Raw genomic sequence first — 6341 nt, forward strand, 5'->3', positions numbered from 1 at the left:
TTCAATGAAACAGGTGACTACCCCAAATATTCAAAATTTCGGTAACCTATCCTTGAAAGGTAGACATTTGAATAGTTATTTATAGTTCATTGTTGAGTATTTCTGAGTATTATGAACCACAAATCATGATAAAGTTCATTGAATCCAAAGATATGCATTTAGTTTCCATTGATTTTCGATACTCAGTGACCGCCAAATAATTGATAGAACTGTATTACAGTGATATGTCTATTGACATTATTAAAACTGATGTCATAATAAAAGATATTTGTGATAATTAAAATAAGATAGTCTGGAAAAAAATCTTGGAAATATTCAAAATAATTTTTGAGCAGGTGAATTTATAATTGAAATCTACTTTTTTATTTTCCGAAATGGTCTATCGAAAAAGTAGTAAATATTAGCCAGTTTCACAAATATTTCCAAATTTGAGTCCTGAAATTATTCTCATTTTTCGAGATCAGATGTGGTACGCACTACTGCTCGCCGTGAAACTGTAGGTCGTTTGAGAGGGCAACCCGATAAGAAGAAATCCAATGAAACCAGGTCGTCCCCACGTGAAGAGACGGAGAAACAATCGGAGTGGGAGGACCCGAATATTTTGATTGATCGACTGAGATATTTGATTAAAGCATATGGCCCTCATGATAGAGAAATCACTCTGATTATTATTGAACTTAAAAAGGCTGGTATAATATACTAATCTTTGGATAAACAATGTAGAAAAAATATTGATCTTTCATTTCACATACGAGAGATGCGACTTACTAGTCTAAAGCTGGTACATTTCCAAAGAGCTGAATCGTGTGAAATGATCACGAAGCGAATTATAGGATTATTTCCAGAACAAATGAAGTGGCTCTCTTTGAATCAATGCTAGATATAGGTTAGGTTAGGTTAGGTCTGAAGTGAGTGGGTCTATTCGACCCCTCACCGCAACCCGCAAGGGTTTATTGTGACACACCTATTCACACTCAGCCAAATAAACCTAGCTTCTTAACGAAGCCGATTAATTTGTATGGTGAGTGGTCTTTCAGGTCAGATGGTGAGAGTACGGATCTGCCGAACTCTTAGAACCTGATTCGGTCACCAGCGGGGCAGGCACAAAGAATATGCTATGGTGTTCCATCATTTTCCAAACAGAGGCGACACACACTTTCATTCGACAGTCCAAGTCTCTGCATATGATGATTCAAATGACAGTGACCAGTAAGAAGGCCTGTTAAGACATCGTAGTTCATCCCTATTGTAGTCCAACAACTGTTTGGTATCAAGCTTCGAAGGGTAGATAAACGCCTTGGAGTGAGCCAATCCTGGAAGATTCTGCCAGAAGTCCATAAATCTTCTTGCTATCCAGGTGTTCAATGTTTGTTTGGCAAAGCCCAAAGCGATGCCAATGACAGGTTCTGGTCCGATGAAGCCGCTTGCAGCACCCTCCTTTGCAAGAGAGTCAGCAGCTTCATTACCTTCCAGGCCAGTATGGCCAGGAATCCAGACCAGAGAAAATATGTTGAGTCTTTCTATTATTAAGAGTCGTTTTTGGCAATTTGCTACCAATTTAGACGTTGCTCGGTAGGAGCCAAGAGCTTCCAACGCCACTTGACTGTCCGAGAATATTTTTATTGACTTGTGTGTGAGGTTGGATTTATCCAATACAGTCGCATAAGTTCCTAGGCAGGTAGGTAGATATCTCTGTCCTGGGTCTGCGACTGAAAACACCTGTATGTATGCAGTCCATCCATACTCTTTCTCCAGAAAAATGTGGAGAGGAGGTAGATCTAGAAGGATCTCCATGGCCGCTGACGGTGTGGTACTGATGGCACCAGAGATAGCCAGACAAGCAACTGCACCATAAGTGATCATTGGCCTGACAATCATCACATAAATCCAATGGATTTGTTTGGTATATTTCATTTTAATATTAGAAGCATAAAAAAATATTGACGAATTCATGGTATATATATATATATATATATATATATATATATATATATATATATATATATATATACCATATATATATATATATATATATATATATATATATATATATATAAATATATATATATATATATATATATATATATATATATATATATATATATATATATATATATATATATATATATATATATATATATAAGGTTCGTTCCAACCAGCGTCAGAAACAGTTTCTGACAGTCAGGATTCTGCGCAGTAATATGATTGCGTTCCAACGTGAGTTTCCAACCATTAGAAAACTATCAGTTTTCTGTTCCATCTAAGATTCAAACCTGTTCGAAATCTATCAGAATGGTTTGAGGATTATCTTCTAACCATCAATCTGACGCATGCGTATTCCGTATTACTGTTTCTGTTTTATGTTCATGCAACTTACAAACAACATAACCTGCAAAAATTGTTATAAAATAAATTATGTATTTGCTGGCGCAGGAAAAATTAGGAATTCTTTAAGTGAACCTAAAATATGAACATCTTCAATTACACAAATTAATTATTGCGGTGACCTCCCAGTTCCATGTTGATTAGTACATAGAATAGAGATATAAAATACTGCAACCTTCTTTCATTCTCCAGAAATACACTTGATTAGATTTATTTTTAAAGAATTGAAGGGGTTATATTTTTAGGAGTGACATTCGTTGTTGAATGTTTGAAATATAAACTGAGTAGAGAAAAATATCTTCTGTATAATTCAGTGTTCATATAGAAGTATTTGTTTCGAAAGAATTTTTTTTCTTTCGTGTAATTCAATGTTTATATGAAAGTAGCTGTTTCAGGAGGACATTTTTTCAGTTTGTGTCTGAAAGTTACTTCTTTGCATGATCTACACATCCATGTATAGCGTTACTTATTTTCAAATTGATTACTTCCTTCCTTTCTTTGGAAGATTCCCTCATCCCCTTTTTTGTATCAAGATGGAGTAGTAGAAAGACAAAAACTTCCTTTCCCAAATTATTTTTAAAGGTTATGTTGAAATTCCATGCCAAACTTTAGTTGAACTATCAGCTGTTCCAATCAGAAATTTCAAATTAATCAGAAACCAATATTTACCAGACATGCGCGTTGACAACGATTTACAAACAGTTGGAAATCTGTTTGTGACTCAAGGTTGGAACAAACCTATATATATATATATATATATATATATACAAGACGAGTACATTGATATAATTGTTCTATCAGAATGCTGGAACCTAGATTCATCAAGTGATTTTCATATTCCAAACTATTCAGTATATTATAATGAGTCGAAAAAATAATCAAAATGGTGGTGTTATGATCTATGTCAAAGATTCACTACCAGTGTATGCGAATATAGATAGTTTAACAGAAACAAAAATTTTGAGAATTACAATGAAGATGTTCAATTTAACATTTGGTAGGTAACCCTCAATTGATATTAGAACATATATGGAAGAATTATCGGAATATCTATCGAATATAGAAAAGCTTGATACAGAAATATCTCTAGGAGATATTAATATTAACCTTCTCGACAAAGCTTCTAATGATGTTAAAACTACAGGAATATTTTAACTGAAACAGGTTTCATATCCTACATTAATGAACCAACTCGGGTTACGGAAGTATCAAAATCTATTATTGACCATATATTCATTAGGCAACAAAAATCAGCTGAAAAAATCATCATTATTTCCCTCAATCATGGGAACGAACATAACAGATCATTTTACTACAAGTCTCATCATTTCAATAGATAATACTAACAAAAACAACGTGCAAAATGCTAAAACAAACTTCTATCAACAAACGAAATTGAATTATGAGAAATTGAACAACCTTCTTCAGAAGGAACACTGGTTAGAAGTTATAAATTGTAATGACCCACAGCAAACCTATAATAACTTCTTCAAAAAACTAGAAGAACATATCAATATTTGCAGAACATTCAAAAAAATTACTAATAAATCCCGCAAAATAAAACCTTGGATTACTCAAGGCTTAATAGATCAATAAAACGTAGAGATAAAATAAAATTGAAACTAAATAGGGAACTCAACCCAGAATTAAAAATTGAATATAAATGATACAGAAACGAACTGAATAAATTATTAAGACTAACAAAAAATGCATATTATAGAAATAAACTAAATGAGTATATCAGAGATTGTAAAAAAAATTGGGAAACAATAAACGAAATAACTAACAAATCAGTAAAGAAATATAAAATAGGTAACATCTATTTCAGTGGTAAGACATTAACAGTTGATAGAGATAAAGCACAAGCTTTCAAGGAACATTTCACTGACATAGTATTAAAAATGACAGAAAAAAATGATAAAGTGCATAACACACCACCAGACTTTATGAGCAATACATCTACTGCAAATTCGTTCTTTCTCACTCCCGTTAATGAAAAGGAGATTAAAGAAATAATTTCAAAATTAAAAAATAATTGTACTTCTGGATCCGACGGAATCAACACAAAACTGATAAAAATATGTCATCGTCATCCGATCAAACCACTTACACATATGGCTAACCTTACCTTCAAAACAGAAAAAATACCAACACAATGGAAAGAGTCTAGGGTTACTCTCATATATAAATCCGGTGACATATCAGAAATGGGCAACTACCGACCGATCTACGGGATAGGAAATTTCGCGAAGGTGCTAGAACATGCGCTGAAAACACGACTAATGGATTTTTTCAATAAAAACAGTCATAACAGAGAGACAATTTGGTTTCATTAATAAAAGCAACACAGAATCCGCTATATTAAATTTAATTTCACAAACAACAGATACTCTGGATGATTCCAACAAATGTCTAGTTATTTTTTTAAACTTGGCCAAGGCTTTCGATACGGTTTCTCACGAAAAATTTATAAAAAACTCTATACGTATGGAGTTCGAGGCCCGGCAATTGAAATTTTCAAAAATTACCTGTCACATAGAAAACAAACTGTCAAAGTTGGCAACAGCATCAGCTCTCCTCGTGAAATCTCTATTGGTGTACCGCAGGGCACAGTTTTGGGACCCCTACTGTTCCTAATGTATATCAACATCATAGCCGAGATTAGAAACTTCAAAGGCCATCTCATCTCATATGCAGACGATACGGCCATTGTTTATAAAGCAAAGACATGGCGACAAGTATACAACGAAGCCGAAAAGAGTTTAGAAAAACTACAAATATGGCTAAATGACAATCTACTTAACCTCAATGTCTCAAAATTAAAATTCATAGCATTTTCTCTAGAAAGTAACCAACAACCCGATATACAAATGATTCACATTCATAAACCTACTAGTTCAAAAACATCATGTAGCTGCCCAAGTATTGAAAAGGTTAAGAACACTAAATATCTTGGACTGGTCTTGGACCAGCACATGAGATGGGATGAACACGTTTCTCATATGATCAAAAGACTCAGGCAATTAACATATAAAATGTATAATCTAAGATGTATTTTAACAAAACAAAACTTATTAATAATATATAATTCATTGATTGAATCAGTCATTAGATACTGTATTACAGTATGGGGGGGAGCATTCGAGAATGTATTGCATAATATTCAAATCATTCAACATTCTTTGATTAAAATCATTGTAAAAAATCTAGACGTTTCGATACAAAACAGTTGTATACCGAAACCAAATTACTTGACGTTAAAAGTCTGTATACATACCATTGTCTCGTTTGGATATTTTCTAATAAACCAAACTATTGCCCGGCACGAGCAAAATATTCTAGATACGCACAAAATTTATCACTACCCCGATTCAAGAAGTGCCATGCATAAAGAACAATATATTATTTTGCACCGGAATTGTATAATATACAGTGTGTCAATTTGAAAACTTCCCACCCTCAATATCTCCCTTCCAGTACATAATATGAAAAAATGGTCAGACAGGTCAACTTCATTTGCAAGGGGGACACTCTGAATGAATATTTTCAACCCTCGGGGTTCAACCCCCTAGGAGGGGTGGATGTTACCCTCAGAATTTCAAATGGAAAGGGGGATCAAGTGGCACATCATTTTGAAGGGCATTCAATTCGCTTGCCGACGGTGCCCTCATTTATTATTTTCCGATCAGCAGTATCCGAAAATGTAGTTCTAAACTAATAGAAGTAATTAGAATTGGCCTATACTAAAATGCCTGGTTATCAAGTTAGTATGCAAAGAAATACAATTTATTGACTCTCTTATAAGTAAAACTTGTGATGACGGGTCAGCTTTTCAACTTTCCATCAGGGGTAAAATTAGACAAGCCTCAAAAAATTTACATTAATTAGTTATCTGATTTCGGTGACTTTCATTTGGGTTTATTATCGGATTTAAAACTCTTATCCCTTTTTTGTTA

The sequence above is a fragment of the Leptinotarsa decemlineata genome, unplaced genomic scaffold (assembly GCF_025532065.1).
Source record: "Leptinotarsa decemlineata unplaced genomic scaffold, Ldec_3_MD MMD2_tig00003348_RagTag_RagTag, whole genome shotgun sequence".
NCBI lineage: Eukaryota > Metazoa > Arthropoda > Insecta > Coleoptera > Chrysomelidae > Leptinotarsa > Leptinotarsa decemlineata.